This window comes from Geotrypetes seraphini, chromosome 11 (genome assembly GCF_902459505.1).
Source record: "Geotrypetes seraphini chromosome 11, aGeoSer1.1, whole genome shotgun sequence".
NCBI lineage: Eukaryota > Metazoa > Chordata > Amphibia > Gymnophiona > Dermophiidae > Geotrypetes > Geotrypetes seraphini.
Window position 1 is genome coordinate 12,723,629 of NC_047094.1, and position 22,348 is coordinate 12,745,976.

The window sequence follows — 22,348 nt, forward strand, 5'->3', positions numbered from 1 at the left end:
CTCTTCTTATTGGCTAAGGCTCTTTACACCAGCATTGTGATGTCATAGAACTTTATGGCTATAGAAACATTGTAACATGATGGCAGATAAAGGCCAAATGGCCCTTCCAGTCTGCTCATCCGCTATCTCCTCCTCTCCCTATTGGCTAAGGCTCTTTACACCTGCATTGTGATGTCATAGAACTTTATGGCTATAGAAACATTGTAACATGATGGCAGAAAAAGGCCAAATGGCCCTTCCAGTCTGCTAATCCACTAACTCCTCCTCTTCTTATTGGCTAAGGCTCTTTACACCAGCATTGTGATGTCATAGAACTTTATGGCTATAGAAACATTGTAACATGATGGCACATAAAGGCCAAATGGCCCTTCCAGTCTGCTCATCCGCTATCTCCTCCTCTCCCTATTGGCTAAGGCTCTTTACACCTGCATTGTGATGTCATAGAACTTTATGGCTATAGAAACATTGTAACATGATGGCAGAAAAAGGCCAAATGGCCCTTCCAGTCTGCTAATCCACTAACTCCTCCTCTTCTTATTGGCTAAGGCTCTTTACACCAGCATTGTGATGTCATAGAACTTTATGGCTATAGAAACATTGTAACATGATGGCACATAAAGGCCAAATGGCCCTTCCAGTCTGCTCATCCACTAACTCCTCCTCTTCTTATTGGCTAAGGCTCTTTACACCAGCATTGTGATGTCATAGAACTTTATGGCTATAGAAACATTGTAACATGATGGCACATAAAGGCCAAATGGCCCTTCCAGTCTGCTCATCCGCTATCTCCTCCTCTTCTTATTGGCTAAGGCTCTTTACACCAGCATTGTGATGTCATAGAACTTTATGGCTATAGAAACATTGTAACATGATGGCAGAAAAAGGCCAAATGGCCCTTCCAGTCTGCTCATCCGCTATCTCCTCCTCTTCTTATTGGCTAAGGCTCTTTACACCAGCATTGTGATGTCATAGAACTTTATGGCTATAGAAACATTGTAACATGATGGCACATAAAGGCCAAATGGCCCTTCCAGTCTGCTCATCCGCTATCTCCTCCTCTCCCTATTGGCTAAGGCTCTTTACACCTGCATTGTGATGTCATAGAACTTTATGGCTATAGAAACATTGTAACATGATGGCACATAAAGGCCAAATGGCCCTTCCAGTCTGCTCATCCGCTATCTCCTCCTCTCCCTATTGGCTAAGGCTCTTTACACCTGCATTGTGATGTCATAGAACTTTATGGCTATAGAAACATTGTAACATGATGGCAGCAAAAGGCCAAATGGCCCTTCCAGTCTGCTAATCCACTAACTCCTCCTCTTCTTATTGGCTAAGGCTCTTTACACCAGCATTGTGATGTCATAGAACTTTATGGCTATAGAAACATTGTAACATGATGGCAGATAAAGGCCAAATGGCCCTTCCAGTCTGCTCATCCGCTATCTCCTCCTCTCCCTATTGGCTAAGGCTCTTTACACCTGCATTGTGATGTCATAGAACTTTATGGCTATAGAAACATTGTAACATGATGGCAGAAAAAGGCCAAATGGCCCTTCCAGTCTGCTAATCCACTAACTCCTCCTCTTCTTATTGGCTAAGGCTCTTTACACCAGCATTGTGATGTCATAGAACTTTATGGCTATAGAAACATTGTAACATGATGGCAGATAAAGGCCAAATGGCCCTTCCAGTCTGCTCATCCGCTATCTCCTCCTCTCCCTATTGGCTAAGGCTCTTTACACCTGCATTGTAATGTCATAGAACTTTATGGCTATAGAAACATTGTAACATGATGGCAGATAAAGGCCAAATGGCCCTTCCAGTCTGCTCATCCGCTATCTCCTCCTCTCCCTATTGGCTAAGGCTCTTTACACCTGCATTGTGATGTCATAGAACTTTATGGCTATAGAAACATTGTAACATGATGGCAGAAAAAGGCCAAATGGCCCTTCCAGTCTGCTAATCCACTAACTCCTCCTCTTCTTATTGGCTAAGGCTCTTTACACCAGCATTGTGATGTCATAGAACTTTATGGCTATAGAAACATTGTAACATGATGGCAGATAAAGGCCAAATGGCCCTTCCAGTCTGCTCATCCGCTATCTCCTCCTCTCCCTATTGGCTAAGGCTCTTTACACCTGCATTGTGATGTCATAGAACTTTATGGCTATAGAAACATTGTAACATGATGGCAGAAAAAGGCCAAATGGCCCTTCCAGTCTGCTAATCCACTAACTCCTCCTCTTCTTATTGGCTAAGGCTCTTTACACCAGCATTGTGATGTCATAGAACTTTATGGCTATAGAAACATTGTAACATGATGGCACATAAAGGCCAAATGGCCCTTCCAGTCTGCTCATCCGCTATCTCCTCCTCTCCCTATTGGCTAAGGCTCTTTACACCTGCATTGTGATGTCATAGAACTTTATGGCTATAGAAACATTGTAACATGATGGCAGAAAAAGGCCAAATGGCCCTTCCAGTCTGCTAATCCACTAACTCCTCCTCTTCTTATTGGCTAAGGCTCTTTACACCAGCATTGTGATGTCATAGAACTTTATGGCTATAGAAACATTGTAACATGATGGCACATAAAGGCCAAATGGCCCTTCCAGTCTGCTCATCCACTAACTCCTCCTCTTCTTATTGGCTAAGGCTCTTTACACCAGCATTGTGATGTCATAGAACTTTATGGCTATAGAAACATTGTAACATGATGGCACATAAAGGCCAAATGGCCCTTCCAGTCTGCTCATCCGCTATCTCCTCCTCTTCTTATTGGCTAAGGCTCTTTACACCAGCATTGTGATGTCATAGAACTTTATGGCTATAGAAACATTGTAACATGATGGCAGATAAAGGCCAAATGGCCCTTCCAGTCTGCTCATCCGCTATCTCCTCCTCTTCTTATTGGCTAAGGCTCTTTACACCAGCATTGTGATGTCATAGAACTTTATGGCTATAGAAACATTGTAACATGATGGCACATAAAGGCCAAATGGCCCTTCCAGTCTGCTCATCCGCTATCTCCTCCTCTCCCTATTGGCTAAGGCTCTTTACACCTGCATTGTGATGTCATAGAACTTTATGGCTATAGAAACATTGTAACATGATGGCAGAAAAAGGCCAAATGGCCCTTCCAGTCTGCTAATCCACTAACTCCTCCTCTTCTTATTGGCTAAGGCTCTTTACACCAGCATTGTGATGTCATAGAACTTTATGGCTATAGAAACATTGTAACATGATGGCAGATAAAGGCCAAATGGCCCTTCCAGTCTGCTCATCCGCTATCTCCTCCTCTCCCTATTGGCTAAGGCTCTTTACACCTGCATTGTGATGTCATAGAACTTTATGGCTATAGAAACATTGTAACATGATGGCAGAAAAAGGCCAAATGGCCCTTCCAGTCTGCTAATCCACTAACTCCTCCTCTTCTTATTGGCTAAGGCTCTTTACACCAGCATTGTGATGTCATAGAACTTTATGGCTATAGAAACATTGTAACATGATGGCAGATAAAGGCCAAATGGCCCTTCCAGTCTGCTCATCCGCTATCTCCTCCTCTCCCTATTGGCTAAGGCTCTTTACACCTGCATTGTGATGTCATAGAACTTTATGGCTATAGAAACATTGTGTATGTCAAACGAATTGAATATAAGTTTCAGTAGCTGGACCTTGTTCACACCACTTTTAACTAAGGACCTTCAAGCTACACACTCTCAATAACATCACACATGAAAAATAATATAGACATAAAACAACGGAGAAAAATGAACCTCAATTGTGAGAGGCCAGGACTACACAAGTGCCTGAACCAACTCACATCATCACGGGTTCATAAAAAAACTCCGTGTACATTTAAATAATTTTCATTCATACGTTTTATCAAAAACTCTTTTTTCTTTTTCAAACTTTTTCGTGTGAGCTTAGTCAGTAATATTACTAATCTATCTTTAAGTGTGAACCGGAACCAAGCTAACCAAAAATTCTTTCTTATGAGGGCAACAGCTCAACTTCACAGGTGTAAGCAATTGTAGAAGCCTGAAAATACTGCCAATAATAAGAGCAAAAAACATTCACTCATCTGAAAAAAAGATGGTTCTGACGATTCTTCAGATCGTGTCCCAACAGAAAAGTCCTTCTGTTTCTCCTACAAGGCTACTTCAGGGGAGTATTGCATTATCCAGAATTTTCACCTCTACCAATATAGTCCATATACAGCTGGCTCCTCTCCAAAATGGTTCTGGGACTGTGAGACGCGCCCGGCTCGAACAAAAAGCCGAACGAACCGGGCGTCATGACGTCATCACGAAAAACGTGATGCGTAATAAGCTAAACACCAGCCAATCAAATATCTCATATTCTGTTTCCCAATCTTCAAAATATGCCATGAAAACAGAAATAAAACAGAAAAAACAGAAAAAAACAGAAAAAAACAGAAAAAACAGACCCGGGATTCAAACACTTCATAAAAATGGTTGCCATTCATGTACAGTATTCAAACCCTCAGGTTCTAATGTTCGCAATCGGTTGATCCACTGCTGCTCTTTCTGCCACAGTACTCTTCTTGTATCACCTCTCCTTAAAGATGTCATTAATTTTTCTATCACATAACATTTCAAATTTTCGAACTTATGATTTTGTTGAACACAATGAGTGACTATAGGGGCCGTTAACTTACTAGTATTCAGGCAGCTTTTGTGTTCCGTCATTCTTACTGTCAGCGTTCGTGAAGTTTGGCCCACGTATAACAAGTCACATGGGCACTGAAGAACATATATAATGTTTGTTGATTGACAAGTGGAGGTGTGACGTAAACTATAACTCTTACCAGTTCTCGGATTAACAAACATAGAAGTTGTAACCATTATATTACAATTGGAACAATGGCCACATGGACCATGTCCAAGTACCATATCCGTATTCTGTGGATCAAAATTTTCTTTGGATGTGTGACATAACCAATCACTTAAATTTCTGTTTCTTGATTGAGAGAAAATAAATTTCTTTTCAGCAAAACATGGAAGGGTTTTTAATAATGGTAAATGCTTCTTGTATTTTCTAATAATCTGCTGAGACATGCGAGTTTGTTTTATGACGCATGGAATTAATTTTTCTTCTACTTGAGGTCTATTGTATTCCAATAATACTTCTCTCGGATTGTGCAAAGCTCTTTTTTTTGCTTTTTTGACCACATTATATGGATAGTCCCTGGTGATTAACCTTTGTTCCAAAATTTTGGCTTCTTGTATAAATATCTCCTTAGTATTACATATCCGTCGATATCTTAGGAACTGCGCAAAGGGAATACTAGTTTTTAAATGAGCAGGATGCATACTATCAAATTTTAACAAAGTGTTTTTATCAGTATCTTTACGATAAATAGATGTTTCAAATCCATGATCTTTCTTCTGTATTAAAACATCTAAAAAGCTGATCTTATTCATGCTTAATGACATAGTAAATTTAATAGATCGATGACATTGATTGATTAACCTTTCCAAAATCTTGTAGTTGTTGCAAAGTACCTGACCATATCATAAAAATATCGTCAATAAAGCGCCACCATTGAACTGCATATTGAAATTCAGGAAGTGTGTAAATGAAAGACTCTTCAAACCACGACATGTAAAGATTGGCTATGGTTGGTGCAAATGAAGCACCCATTGCAATCCCCGACAGTTGTTTATAAAACTCTCCATTGAAGATAAAGTAATTATTTTGTAAAGCAACAGCACTTAATTCTTTCAAAAATAGTGTAGCATTATTATTCCTATTAGGAAGGGAATTCCATAAAATTTCAAGTACTGTAAGGGCTTCTTCCTGCGGGATGTTCGTATAAAGTGAACAAACATCAAATGTCACCAAAATATAATTCACAGGCATTGCCATTTGTAAATCATTTAACATTTTTAAAAAATGTGTAGTATCTTGTATATATGATTTTATATCTTTCAGAAAGCCACATAATTTTTTATCAATATATTTACTAGTTTTCTCCATGTGTGATGTTATTGAGAGTGTGTAGCTTGAAGGTCCTTAGTTAAAAGTGGTGTGAACAAGGTCCAGCTACTGAAACTTATATTCAATTCGTTTGACATACATTCTGATTTATTTAATTGAATCCCCTGTTACATTTAATAGAAACATTGTAACATGATGGCAGAAAAAGGCCAAATGGCCCTTCCAGTCTGCTAATCCACTAACTCCTCCTCTTCTTATTGGCTAAGGCTCTTTACACCAGCATTGTGATGTCATAGAACTTTATGGCTATAGAAACATTGTAACATGATGGCAGATAAAGGCCAAATGGCCCTTCCAGTCTGCTCATCCGCTATCTCCTCCTCTCCCTATTGGCTAAGGCTCTTTACACCTGCATTGTAATGTCATAGAACTTTATGGCTATAGAAACATTGTAACATGATGGCAGATAAAGGCCAAATGGCCCTTCCAGTCTGCTCATCCGCTATCTCCTCCTCTCCCTATTGGCTAAGGCTCTTTACACCTGCATTGTGATGTCATAGAACTTTATGGCTATAGAAACATTGTAACATGATGGCAGAAAAAGGCCAAATGGCCCTTCCAGTCTGCTAATCCACTAACTCCTCCTCTTCTTATTGGCTAAGGCTCTTTACACCAGCATTGTGATGTCATAGAACTTTATGGCTATAGAAACATTGTAACATGATGGCAGATAAAGGCCAAATGGCCCTTCCAGTCTGCTCATCCGCTATCTCCTCCTCTCCCTATTGGCTAAGGCTCTTTACACCTGCATTGTGATGTCATAGAACTTTATGGCTATAGAAACATTGTAACATGATGGCAGAAAAAGGCCAAATGGCCCTTCCAGTCTGCTAATCCACTAACTCCTCCTCTTCTTATTGGCTAAGGCTCTTTACACCAGCATTGTGATGTCATAGAACTTTATGGCTATAGAAACATTGTAACATGATGGCAGATAAAGGCCAAATGGCCCTTCCAGTCTGCTCATCCGCTATCTCCTCCTCTCCCTATTGGCTAAGGCTCTTTACACCTGCATTGTGATGTCATAGAACTTTATGGCTATAGAAACATTGTAACATGATGGCAGAAAAAGGCCAAATGGCCCTTCCAGTCTGCTAATCCACTAACTCCTCCTCTTCTTATTGGCTAAGGCTCTTTACACCAGCATTGTGATGTCATAGAACTTTATGGCTATAGAAACATTGTAACATGATGGCACATAAAGGCCAAATGGCCCTTCCAGTCTGCTCATCCGCTATCTCCTCCTCTCCCTATTGGCTAAGGCTCTTTACACCTGCATTGTGATGTCATAGAACTTTATGGCTATAGAAACATTGTAACATGATGGCAGAAAAAGGCCAAATGGCCCTTCCAGTCTGCTAATCCACTAACTCCTCCTCTTCTTATTGGCTAAGGCTCTTTACACCAGCATTGTGATGTCATAGAACTTTATGGCTATAGAAACATTGTAACACGATGGCAGATAAAGGCCAAATGGCCCTTCCAGTCTGCTCATCCGCTATCTCCTCCTCTCCCTATTGGCTAAGGCTCTTTACACCTGCATTGTGATGTCATAGAACTTTATGGCTATAGAAACATTGTAACATGATGGCAGAAAAAGGCCAAATGGCCCTTCCAGTCTGCTAATCCACTAACTCCTCCTCTTCTTATTGGCTAAGGCTCTTTACACCAGCATTGTGATGTCATAGAACTTTATGGCTATAGAAACATTGTAACATGATGGCAGATAAAGGCCAAATGGCCCTTCCAGTCTGCTCATCCGCTATCTCCTCCTCTCCCTATTGGCTAAGGCTCTTTACACCTGCATTGTGATGTCATAGAACTTTATGGCTATAGAAACATTGTAACATGATGGCAGAAAAAGGCCAAATGGCCCTTCCAGTCTGCTAATCCACTAACTCCTCCTCTTCTTATTGGCTAAGGCTCTTTACACCAGCATTGTGATGTCATAGAACTTTATGGCTATAGAAACATTGTAACATGATGGCAGATAAAGGCCAAATGGCCCTTCCAGTCTGCTCATCCGCTATCTCCTCCTCTCCCTATTGGCTAAGGCTCTTTACACCTGCATTGTGATGTCATAGAACTTTATGGCTATAGAAACATTGTAACATGATGGCAGAAAAAGGCCAAATGGCCCTTCCAGTCTGCTAATCCACTAACTCCTCCTCTTCTTATTGGCTAAGGCTCTTTACACCAGCATTGTGATGTCATAGAACTTTATGGCTATAGAAACATTGTAACATGATGGCACATAAAGGCCAAATGGCCCTTCCAGTCTGCTCATCCGCTATCTCCTCCTCTCCCTATTGGCTAAGGCTCTTTACACCTGCATTGTGATGTCATAGAACTTTATGGCTATAGAAACATTGTAACATGATGGCAGATAAAGCTATTCAGTCTACCCATCTGCAGTAACCATTATCTCTTCCTCTCTCTAAGAGATCCCATGTTTCTATACCAGGCTTTCTTGAAATCAGACACAGTCTCTGTCTCCACCACCTCTTCCGGGAGACTGTTCCATGCATCTACCACCCTTTCTGTAAAAATGTATTTCCTTAGATTACTCCGGAGCCTATCACCTCTTCTCTTCATCCTGCGCCCTCTCATTCCAGAGCTTCCTTTCAAACACATCTATTCCACAAATGTATACCAGCAATGTATCTAGTGGATGGTATGCTTTACCCATTAATTTTGAAGCTGGGGGCTGGGGTTATGCCCAGAGTTTCCAGACTACATAGTGATTGGCGTGATGAATTGTCAAAAAATATTCTTAGATGAGAAGAGGAGGAAGATGTATACTGGAGAATATTAGTGGGTGTAACGTAGAATATTGCTTTGGGCAGACAGCGTTAAAGTAAGAGAAACCTTTCATCTTAGAGGTCATCCATAAGTCCTTGCGTTACTTCTAACATGAAAAATAACATCTGCGTGGCAGGTCTAAAAAAAAAGTTCCACAGTCAATATTGTAGGTGAGCTGGATTTACAGCCTTTAATATGTGTGCTATTGATTGCCAGGCTATCTCAGGGGGTGGGGGGCGAGAGAGGGGTTGTCAGAACAAATACAATTACAGATCTTTCTGTGACGGAGGTGTCGAGTCCAAAGTTGTGAAAAATGAACAGCAATTCAATGGAGCCCCCAAAGCAAGGCACATTTGGGCATCGTTTTCCCTCTGATGCTCGTCGCCTTTCCTCTTTTTCAATCATAAGTGAATTTACTGAATCTTATTTTCACCAGCAAAAGCCTGTGATGGTTCACTGGACATCCGCACAGTCCTTGAAGGCACTGTGTAGAATTTCCTTCATGCAAACCCATTCCTCCTTCCATCCTAAGAATATAAGAGTTGACATACTGGGACAGATTGAAGGTCCAACAAGCCCACTATCCTGTTTCCAACAGTAGCCAATCCGGGTCACAAGTATTTGGCAAGATTCCAAAAGAGTAAAACAGATTTTATGCTGCTTATCCTAGAAATAAGCAGTGGATTTTCCCCAAGTCCGTCTTGATAATGGCTTATAGGCTTTTCGGTTAGGAAATTATCCCAAACTTTTTTTAAACCCTGCTAAGCTCACTGCTTTTACCACATTCTCTGGCAACAAATTCCAGAGTTTAATCACACGTTGAATGAAGAAATGTTTTCTCTGGTTTCTCTTAAATTTAATGCTTAGTAGCTTCATTGCATGTCCCCTAGTCCTAGTATTTTTAGAAAAGGTAAACAAAAGATTCACATGTACCTGCTCCACTTCACTCAGTATTTTACGGACCTCTCTCATATCTCCCCTCAGCCATTTCTTCTCCAAGCTGAAGAGCTCTAACCACTGTAGCCTTTCCTCTTAGGGATAATGTCCCATCCCCTTTTTCATCTCTGGGTCTTACTGCATCTCAGTAGAAAGAACTCGGAAAGACCCAGAAAACTGCAACAATCATGTCTTGACAAATTTAAATCCACCCTTAAAACTTTCTTTTTCAAGGATGTCATTGAAAAGTAATTCTTACCTACAGTCATGTGAAAAAATTAGGACACCCCATGAAATATTCAGTTCTTTCTTAGGAAATCTTCACATATCCATGTCAAATCTTTTTTTTTTTTATCTCTGGAAAAGAAAGTGATGTAATTGCAGGTAAACATTAAAAATGTACCCTGATTTACTCATGAAATAAAAGATATCCACCGAGCGGCTTTTATTTATTTATTTATTTAAAATATTTATAATCTGCTTTTAACCAAAGTGGCCCACAATTAACATACATAGCTTAAAACACGTTAATGTCTACAAAATTCTAGAGAACAAAACTAAACAAATAAAAACATGAATCAAAGTGAGGCTACATTACATTACAGATTTCTATTCCGCCATTACCTTTCGGTTCAAAGCGGATTACAAAAAGAGTTATGGAAGAAGGGTTACAACGTTAGATCAGAGAAGGTTTCCAAGAGAGGGAAAAGTAGGATCTGGGGTTAGGGAGGGGATGGTAAGAGGGGGGTTAAGCTTTATCATGGTATTAAGCTTTATTAAGGGATTTCTTGAAGAGTATAGTTTTTATTTCCTTTCTGAACATCTTGTAGTCTGGGGTTGTTGTCAATAGGTTGGAGACTTGGTTGTCTATCTTCGCTGCCTGAGTGGCCAGTAGTCCGTTGTGTAGTTTTTTCCGTTTTACTTCTTTGATTGGGGTGTAAGTGAATGGGGTGTGTGTTTTTCTATGCCTGGTAGAGGTGGTTCGGATGAGGCGGTCGTTTAGGTAGGTTGGGCTGTCTCCATTTATAGTTTTAAATAGTATACAGTAGAATTTAAATTGTATTCTTTCCTGGATTGGAAGCCAATGAGAATTGATGAATGCCTCAGTAATGTGATCATGTTTAAAGATGAGATCCAGCTCCGTAACTCAGTATAATGTACAGCTAAAAAAAAAAAAAAAAAAAAAAGCTTGTGCAAAGAGAGAGGTTTTCAATAGTTTTCTAAAATGCAACGAATTTCCACCGAATCTCAAAATACCTGTCAAGGCAGTCCATAGGTCAGGGCCAGCAATGGACAAACAACAGTTTATAGACCTCAAATATCACACTTGAGGGAAATAAACAGTGCCCATGCTGGGAAGAAGAATTACAACCCAACAGCAGATAAGAGCGGATAGCGTAGCTGGTTTTAAGAAAGGTTTGGACAAGTTCCTGGAGGAAAAGTCCAATTGTCTGTTATTGAGAAAGACATGGGGGAAGCCACTGCTTGCCCTGGATCGGTAGCATGGAGTGTTGCCCCTATTTGGGATTCTAGAACCTTGTTGCTTTTTGGGATTCTGGAATTTTGTTATTCATTGAGATTCTGTATGGAATGTTGCTCCTATTTGGGGTTCCGGAATCTTGCTAATCTTTGATATTCTGGAATGTTGCTGCTCCTTGGGTTTTGGCCAGGTACCAGGGACCTGGATTGACCACCATGAGAACGGGCTACTGGGCGTGATGGACAAATTGATCTGACCCAGTAAGGCTATTCTTATGTTCTAATGGTTCTCTTTTGTGCATATAGGTGTTTGCATATTCAGTTTTGTGTGGAATTTCAGTGGAATTTTTTTTTTTTTTTAAATGCCAATGATGCGAATGAGAAGACAGCTAGTGAATAATGGTGTATCGAGCTTGAGACTTTTTTCTCCACTGTTTTTTGACGTCATCCTTCAGGTCCTAAGTGAGGCATCTCCCATTTGCCACTACATTTCAATATTGTATAATATTTTATAGTGGTTATTACTTGTGTACAGTATATTGTTTTCTGCTTTGAGTTGCGTGTGACCCTATTTCTACTGTCACATATACACAAATAATTACACCTGTCTCAGTGCATACAGATGTGTGCACCTGCTTTTCCTGGGGTCATTTTATAAAGAGCATAGCCACATGCTATATGATGCCTTTAAAGAATAGGTATAATATATGCCATTATGTACCTGTTAGAAAATTACCATCAAGGCATAAGAGGCCACCTTTGGTTTTCTCATTTCAGCCAGATGAACTCAGCATTTTCTCGTTGATACAGCCATGGAAAACCCCTTTTTTGAACCCATCAAGCCCTCCGTGTGAAAAAATGTGCTCAATAGAATTACAAAATATGTTTCCCTTCTAAAAACTGCAGTAAAGGAATAGTTCATGAAAATCCAGGTTATTAGTGAGTAGCCTAGTGAGAGTAGGAGGCGCCCGGAACGGTCATCCCCCCTCCCCCGCTCATTTCATACCCCCATGCCACGCTCACGCCACGCCATACCTCTTTAAGCCATTGCCAGCGCGAGCAGCTTCTCCGGCCTGCTGCATGCGCCAGCATTGGCTTTCCCCCCTCCCCCGCTCATTTCATACCCCCATGCCACGCTCACGCCCCGCCATACCTCTTTAAGCCATTGCCAGCGCGAGCAGCTTCTCCGGCCTGCTGCGTGCGCCAGCATTGGCTTCCCCCCCCGACGGTGATTCCTAGCCCCGTGACCCGGAAGTGATTCCGGAGGCCGCCAGGCCGGCGCGAGCGGCAAGCCAGAGGAGTTGCTCGCGCCGGCGAAGATTTAAAGAGGTAAGAGGGGAGCGGGGAAGAGGGGAGCGAGTGTGGTGTAGGGGTGTAGAACTGCCGCCGCCCCTTACCCTCTTTACTATGCCACTGCTATTAGAGCTCATCTGTGTGACTGGGGCATTGTAACTGGTGAAGACGTAATGCAATTTGGAGTTAAAATCGGCCGATAATTTTGAAGGAATAAAATAAAATGCTGCAATAGACTGAGGTAGGGAATGTGTCCGCTTCTCCTAGCTTGCAGATAATGTAGTCAAGGAGAACGCTTGTGGGAGGAAGTGCAAAGCCCACAAATCCCAGCACATGAATTCATCCAAACCGTTCTTGTTTATACCGAATGCTGAAAGAGTTACTAGCATACAGAGGCGTAGCGAAGTTAAGTGGCACCCGGGGCGGTGATGCCACTCTTCCGCCCTCTTCTCTGCCACTCTGCTCCTTCCCGATCCCCCCCCCCTGGCCACATGTGCTCCTTTCCCTTCCCCCGCACCTTTTTAATTTTTCAGGCGAGAGCAACAGCACAAACTTGCTGCCCACGTCATGCCGGCCATCCCGCTGGCATCACTTTCTAGGTGCAGGGCCTTGAAGTGACGTCAGAGAGAGGCGACACCGACGCGGGCAGCAAGTTCGTTATAAATACTAATACTAATAATTTCTTTTTATATACCGCCATACCCGTGAGTTCTAGGCGATTCACAACAGTTACGCATAGTACAAACAATGCAAATCGTTTGAGATTCGACAAATTAAGTGCATACAATATAAAAGAAATACATACAATATAAGAAGAATACAACAATGTTAAAATAAAGTAAAAAGTTAAAAGAATAAGATACATTAAAAACCCAGCTTGTTAAATAATTGAGTTTTTATCTGTTTTCTGAAATCGAGATAAGAAGAAGCTTCTAACACAGCTTTGGCCAGCCATAAATTCAGGGGTCCTTTAATCAAGCTGCGATAGGGGGTTTAACGTGCGTAATACCGTGCGTTAAACCGCCTGCCGCGCTAGCCGCTAATGCCTGTATTGAGCAGGCGTTGGTTTTTTAGCCGGCCGCGGGGGTTAGCCCGTGATGAAATGTCAGACGCGCTAACCCTGCTTGCGCGGCTTGAATAAAGGACCCCTCAGTTTGGCCGCCTGAACAGAAAAGGTTCTCTCAAGGAACCTTTTATAATGACATCGTTTTATTGAGGGATATGCGAACAAGTGTATTCTTCGAGAACTCTTGTTCGTGTAACTCAAAGTAAAATGAGGAGTAAGATAACCCGATAACATGCCAAATACTGTTTTATGGCAAATGCATGCTGCTCACGTAGGAAAATCTAAAGAGGTATGAAAGAAGGGAAGGGGTGCACACACGAAACAAGGGGGGGGGGGCGGTGAGGAGGACGGGGACCTGCATCCTTTACAAAGACTACACCCGGGGCAGACTGCACCCTCCCATACTACGCCAGTGCCAGTAGATGAAGACGTGGTGCCTAGAGAAGAAGAGGTCCCCTACATGCAAGTGTAAAAGGACAGTGTGTTCTGGTCACTTGATTAAACCCCGCCTCCCCCCCTCGCCTTTTATAAAGCCAGTGGGAACTGCCCCGAAGCCCATTGATTTCCAGTGGGCTTCGGTGCCTTATTTTGCTAAAGGGAAATACACTTCTCCCTCCGTATTTGCGGTTTCTACCCTCGCGATTTCGATTATTTGCGGTTTTTAGCTTGCTGGCTCCTCCCCCAAATTACATCATCCATGGCCAATTTTCTGTGCTTATAAGAGCAAACTTGGACACTGTTGCATGGGTTCCAGAGGCTTTCTCCTAGGTTATTCGCGGTTTTATCATATTCTCGAGGGTTTGTAACAGAAAACCGCAAATAACATAGGAGAAAGTTATTTGGGGGTTTTCCATATTTGCTGGTCAATTCATCCCCAATCACAGCAAAATACGCAGGGAGAGGTTTATTCAGAAAGCTTTGAATGCAGGAGTTCCATCCAAAATCTGAGATAAAAATTTTTCATTTCTTTTGGATTTCAAGTTTCAAGTTTTATTTTAAATCGGATTAAACGCTTATAAGTATTTCTAGGCGATATATATCGATTAAAATGGGGGACATGTAAAAAAAAAAAGTACATGTCTGGACATTGTGACAGGGAAGCCCCTGTCACGGGTTCAAAACCTGCTTTAAACCCTGCCACTAAAGCAAACGTGCCTATTCCTAAGCCAAAGAAGCTGCCCATTAATCCTGTTCCCAGTGCTAAGATCAGACAGGCAGGGCAGAACAGAGAAGGGATTGCAGAGAAGAACAGAATACCTGTTCCAAGTCACTATAATCCCTTTTATAAATCATCTGTTAATTCTCTAGCTAAACCTCTGGTCAGGCAATCTGACACAGCAAGGGTTAAGGAAAGGGGTGGAGCTGACAGGCAGAAGTGGCTAGAGCAGAAGTGAAAGGTACACAGCAGAATATATCAAAGCCAGCTGAGAACTCCCACAAGCAATCAGGAACCTGGAGGGAAGGACTTCCTTACAGAGCAGGGAATTGAAGGCTAGGAGCTCTGTCTTATTGCCTTCTGCTAAGAAATCTCCTGTTCCACAGCACTTCCATACTGACAAAACTCTGCTTATTAAGCAGAGGCTAATTGGAAGGGAAAAGCTCCATGAGCAGAGTTGGCCAAATGCTGCTCCAGAGGAAAGCTTGTACCCAGCTTCAGAGAGTGAGGAGTCCCTTATAGAAGTAGAGGGAGATATCTCTGAGGGGGATGAAATGGACTGCAGCCCAGAAGCCTTAGACTATATGTCTGAATGCAACATGAGTGAGTAAGGTACTGTGTGGGGGAAGGGAATGAAAGTTTGTTCTATAACAATGGTCTAAAGTCCTTAAGAGGGACTGTATAAGGAAAGAGAGTTTGATGTGTGAATGTGAGAGTTGGGTAGACAGAAATTAAACGAGAATCCCTGTATGCAAGCAAAGCATAGTGAGTGGGGGATGGGTAATGCTAACTAACCTTAAAAGGAGAAATAAAGCCCGGAGTGGATTCAGTGACCTGACATTGCACATCCCTGATAGTGGGAACTTTTAGGGGGGCAATCTTAGACCATTAAAACAAGGGTGGATGGTTCCCAGCCCGCTGCCCAGAAATAAGAAGGGTAGTGGGGGTATTTATAATTCAGGTGGTCAGGTGGGGAGAACTTCCTGAAGAAACAATGGGCTCAATACAATAATTGTGCCAAGCCTAAAAAGAGTGGAGCTAAAGCCCAGGGTCGGCTGGTCTTTGGGCTCTTGTATATAAGTTTTTGAAACCAGAATGCTACACATAACTGTGCAAAGCATGGCAGGTGAATTGTGAGAAAGAAACCCTGGTTAAAGGGAAAATATTTTGGGGGAGTTTTCTTTCCTGATTGAAGTTCAAGTTTTCAAGTTTATTTAAAATTTATTATACTGTCCACTCAAACCTTCTAGGCGGTGTACAAAAATGCCATAACAATTAAAATGCAATATTATCAAAAGCAAACCAAGGACAAAGACAATGTAAGGACAAGAACGAACAAGAACAAAAGGGGAGAAGGGATTGGAACTACAATGATAGAAAAAAGAGAACACTTAAGGGAAAAAACCAAAAGGATGGGGACTATAAAAAAAATCTTTTAAAATTCAAAATCTAGATTATCCTTAAAAGGACATTTTAAGCTACAAAAGCATGGAGAGAAAGAACTTTGTTTGTGATAAACCTTTTCCAAACATCATCAGCCGGTGTGGCTGTACTAGAACCAGTGCAAACTGAACTGGGGAATAAAACTTGGAACTGGCAATTACTGGTGGAAAGTTTTTTTAAAATTTTTTTTCTTTCCTCTCTTTCTCTGCTGTTCTTATTCCAGAGTGGTCCTCCAAAGAGCGCTAATACTTGCGCCTGGGGTGGGAGCCAGGTTGCCAGTGCTAGGCTTACCCCGGGCCCCGTCACAACTTTCACGAAAACTAGACTAACTAGAAACAAGTTGGAGAAGAGGGAAGAACCACAATTTCATAGGAGAGGAGACATTTAAGGGATGATCAAAGGAGGGTTCAGTGAAAATGTGGAAAATAAAAGTGAAGAAGCTCTGATGGTTAAGAAAGTCAACTGGGTGGTACTAACGCCCTAATCATAATGCTTCTGTATTGCTCCATGGTGCGACCTCATCTGAAGTATTGCATTCGGTTCATAGACAACGGCGCGAAAGACAAAAGCGTGCGCCGACAATTGAGCGCAGTGTGCGCCGCCGTGCCGCTCTAAATTACCGTTTTTAGGGGCTCCGACGGGGGTTTTTGTTGGGGAACCCCCCCAGTTTACTTAATAGATATCATGCCGGCGTTATGGGGGATTTAGGGGGTTGTAACCCTCCACATTTTACTGTAAACTGAACTTTTTCCCTAAAAACAGGGAAAAAGTAAAGTTTTCAGTAAAATGTGGGGGGGTTACAACCCCCCACGCCCCCACAATGCGGCGCAATGTCTATTAAGTAATGTGGGGGGGTTCCCCCCATGCCCTCCCATCGGAGCCCTAAAAACAGTAATTTAGAGCGGCGCGGTGGCGCGCGCTGCGCTCAATTGTCTGGGCGCGCCTTTGTCTCGGCGCGCTTTTGACCTGACACCATTGCATTCAATTCTGGTCTCCTTATCTCAAAAAAGATATAGCGGCACTAAAAAAGGTTCAAAGAAGAGCGACCAAGATGATAAAGGGGATGGAACTCCTTTCGTATAAGGTAAAGACTAAAACGGTTAGGGCTCTTCAGCTTGGAAAAGAGACAGCTGAGGGAAGATAGGATTGAAGTCTACAAAATCCTGAGCGGAGTAGAATGGGTACAAGTGGATCGATTTTTCACTCCGTCAAAAATTACAAAGACTAGGGGACACTTGATGAAGTTACAGGAAAATAGTTTTAAAACCAATAGGAGGAAATGTTTTTCACTCAGAATAGTAACTCTGTTTTTTTAAATTAACCTTTTGTAATCCGCCTTGAACCGCAAGGTAATGGCGGAATAGAAATCCCTAATGTAATGTAATGTAATGTAATAGTTAAGCTCTGGAATGTGTTGCCAGAGGTTGTATTAAGAGTGGATAGTGTGACTGGTTTTAAGAAAGATTTGGACAAGTTCCTGGAGGAAAAGTCCATAGTCTGTTATTGAGAAAGACACGGGGGAAGCCACTGCTTGTCCTGGATCGGTAGCATGGAATGTTGCTACTCTGGGGATTCCGGAATCTTGCTACTCTTTGTGGATTCTGCATGGAATTTTGCTCCTATTTGGAGTTCCGGAATCTTGCTAAACTTTGAGATTCTGGAATGTTGCTATTCTTTGGGTTTTGGCCAGGTACTAGTGACCTGGAATGGCCACCGTGAGAACGGGCTACTGGGCTTGATGGACCATTGGTCTGACCCAGTAAGGCTAGTCTTACAGCTTTCAAATGCATCCATGAAAAGAAAACACTTGAATCTATTTATAACACTCTCCTCCTTGATTTATTGAGTTCCAGAGCTGGGGGGCTGTAACTGAAAAAAATCGTAGTGCATCTCATGTTGATCATGTTCAACGATGTAATGGAGAGAAGGTGTTGCTCGTTTGATCTAAGAACCCTTAGTGAGCAGTATGGGAGAAGCAGTTTATCGAGAAACAGGTAATTTTGAAGGTTAAGAGAGCAAGTTGATATGTTATTCTGTACGATATTGGAGCCAATAAGCATTTTTTTTAAAAAAAGAGGGGAGCTTTGTGAGGTCATAGACTAGAATGAAGTATGGGCAAAATGCCCTAGGGATCGCTAACAAAAAAAATGAACTTAGGTGTGCAACGACCTCTGTAAATCCACATACTATAGCCCCTAAAACTGTTTCCCAAGTCCATTAAATGCAAATCTTTCCTGCATATTCATTGTGGATATTAGAAAATGACACGGTGACAAAGTTCATTGACGTTCCCGTCCCCGCGGATAACCGCGGGAAATCATCTTCATGTCATTCTTTAAGGAGAGAGGGAAGAATCAGAGTATGAATGGCCACAACCACTGACCCGCAAGCTTTGCTTTGAAGAATGCTGGTGTAGAAGGACTGAGGTTGAAACAGACACTACAGAATGACAGTCTCTGGTATCCAGAGCAGATATTGTGATGTCATAATGCCTCATTCCACCAGTGCCTAAGAGCCAATCACATCAGTGATGTCACAATGGCTTCATTATCCTTGGCTCCCATAAGAATCAGAGTATGAATGGCCACAACCACTGACCCTCAAGCTTTGCTTTGAAGAATGCTGGTGTAGAAGGACCGAGGTTGAAACAGACACTACAGAATGACAGTCTCTGGTATCCAGAGCAGATATTGTGATGTCATAATGCCTCATTCCACCGGTGCCTAAGAGCCAATCACATCAGTGATGTCACAATGGCTTCATTATTCAGAGTATGAATGGCCACAACCACTGACCCGCAAGCTTTGCTTTGAAGAATGCTGGTGTAGAAGGACTGAGGTTGAAACAGACACTACAGAATGACAGTCTCTGGTATCCAGATATTGTGATGTCATAATGCCTCATTCCACCAGTGCCTAAGAGCCAATCACATCAGTGATGTCACAATGGCTTCATTATCCTTGGCTCACATAAGAATCAGAGTATGAATGGCCACAACCACTGACCCTCAAGCTTTGCTTTGAAGAATGCTGGTGTAGAAGGACCGAGGTTGAAATAGACACTAGAAAATGACATAGGATTATTTCCTGCAGTTATCCGTGTCATTCTCTATCATGAAATCCTGACTGACAAGGGGTTACTCCAGGACTGACTTTGGAAACACTGCCCTAAATAAAGGATCGTTATTAATTTATTTGTAAGATTTTAAACATCTGTGTCTTATATTTTTGTTTTCTGATTGTCATGTATTAGTATTCTGGACTCCTGATGCAGACACAGTCCGTGTCGGGTCTTTTGAATTGCCTTGTCCTACATATATTAAACATAACAACATAATATAACTTTATTCTTCTATACCACCACAATCAAGTGATAGAGCTGGACAATCGGCGAAATACAATACTAGTAATAAGTTCAACATTTTTCTTACGAATAGTCAGATATTTTTCCCCTTCCATACTTGTATTAAAGAAGTCAATTATTATACTCGCACAATGTTTTAATATCTGCCAATAATGTGATCCTAATAAATTCAAAGGACTGACCAACAATTGCAGCCCAACACCTAAGAAATGGTGCCGATACCAATTAACATTATTTTCTTCATGGCCCTTCAGATGGTCTACAAAAGGCTTGACCCAGCTATCCACTTATCGGATCATAACCACATCATCATTGATTCCATGGGTTTGGGTTTTTTTTAATAGCAAGTTCCAACAGCATATAGTATTAATTCACGTCATTAATCATTCAGTGATCTGAATCTGGTCTTATCTTGTCTTTATTCGTTCAAAGACGAACTCCTTCCAGTTCACATTTATTCACCCGGAATCATTGAAACTCAGAACCACTGCAAAATAATCTGAGCCGCTATTTTGCAGCGGTTCTAAGTTTTTTGGCGATTCAGTTTGAATGAATGTGAACTGGAAGGAGTTTATCTATGAATGAATAAAGACAAGATAAGACCAGATTCAGATAACCGAATGATTAATGACTTGAATTATTATATACTGTTGGAACATACTGTAACCCCCCTCCGAACCAATGACAATGTGGTTATGATCCAATAAGTGGATAGTTGGGTCAAGCTTTGTGTAGAGCAGTGGTCTCCAACTCCAACCCTTTGCAGGGCCACATTTTGGATTTGTAGGTACTTGGAGGGCCTCAGAAAAAAATAGTTAATGTCTTATTAAAGAAATGACAATTTTGCATGAGGTAAAATTCTTTCTAGTTTATAAATCTTTCCTTTTGGCTAAGTCTTAATCATAATATTGTCATTTATAGCTAAAGAGACAGATGATCAAGAAACGGTTTTATTTTACTTTAGTGATTATGAGAAACATATCGAGGGCCTCAAAATAGTACCTGGTGGGCCGCGAGTTTGAGACCACTGATGTAGACCATCTAAAGGTCCAAGAAGCAAAAAGTGTTTATTGTTAATATCTGCTGGGCCAGCCTATGCTGTGGTATGGAGCAGTGGCATAGTAAGAGGAGGGGGGGCGGGGAGCGAGGCAGGGCGCTGGCTCCTTTCTGCCACACTCAATGCCATCTCTTCCCCCAACCCATACCTCCGTATTTATCGTCGCTAGCGTGAGCAACTTCTGTCTGTTGCTCGCGCCAGCCTGGTTCCCTTCTGAATCACTTCCGGGTTATGGGGCCAGGAAGTGATGTGAGAGGGAAATCCAACGCTGGTGTGAGAAGCATGCTGCCGAAGCCACGTGCGCTGGCAAAGACTTAGAGGTGCGGGGGGCGCGGAAGGAGTGGAGGTATGGGGGGTTGCTACCGCCCTGGGCATCTCCGCCACTGGTTATGAAGCCATTTCTTGGGATACCATCTGTGCTCAAAATATATAATGAGGAACACAGAAAGAAAACGCAACGGGTATGGAGGAGAGCGGACTGAAGTTCTATTGCAAGCTTGACATCCTTTTGTTTTACTCCACTGCTCCTTCTGTGATTAGTGCCTAAAGAATTTTGAAAATGTGTTAAACATAGAAGAAACATAGAGGCAGATAAAGGCCAAATGGCCCATCCGCAGCATCCACTATCTCCTCCTCTCCCTATTGGCTAAGACTCTTAATATTTGCATCTCCTCTTCCTATAGGCTAAGGCTCTTTACACCTGCATTGTGATGTCATAGAGCTTTATGGTTATAGAAACATGATGGCAGATAAAGGCCAAATGGCCCATCCGCAGCATCCACTATCTCCTCCTCTCCCTATTGGCTAAGACTCTTAACATTTGCATCTCCTCTTCCTATAGGCTAAGACTCTTTACACCTGCATTGTGATGTCATAGAACTTTATGGTTATAGAAACATTGTAACATGATAATAATAATTTTATTTTTGTATACCGCAGTACCACAATAGTTCAGAGCAGTTTACAGAGGAAGAGACTGTACATAGATGGCGAAGTTACATACAAGATATTCAGATTAGTTTAGCAAGTCGGGATTAGTCAGGTATATCCAGAGGCATATCAGAGATACAAGGCAGGGAGGGAGTCGGAGAAATTTATCAAAGAGATAGGTTTTAATTGATTTCCTGAAAGTTTGGTAGGAGGGTGAATTTGAAATGAGGGTGGTTAGAGGCTGATAAAGGCCAAATGGCCCATCCAGTCTGCCCATCCACAGTAACCATTATCTCTTTCTCCCTCAGAGATCCCACGTGCCTATCCCAGGCTTTATTGAATTCAGACACTGTCTTTATCTTCACCACCTCTTCCAGGAGACCGTTCCATGCATCTACCACCCTTTCTGCAAAAAAGTATTTCCTTAGATTACTCTGGAGCCTATCACCTCTTAACTTCGTCCTATGCCCTCTCATTGCAGAGTTTCCTTCCAAATGAAAGGGACTCGTGCGCATTTACATCACGTAGGTATTTAAACGTCTCTTTATCACATATCCCCTCCCGCCTTTCCTCCAAATGTAATTTTTCTGCCATCTCTTCCCTGCCTTCTTTTCTCATGGTGTTCAGTTTTCCCTGAAGCTCCCGAGTGAGAGAATGTGACTGGGGAGAAGGCACAGAGAGGGTGAGGGGTGGGCATGTAAGGAATTTAAGTTTGAAACGGAAGTGAAAATTGATATTGTGTTGTATGGTTTGCCAACTGGGTCCATGCTATAAGGATTCGGCTTATTCCAGTCCT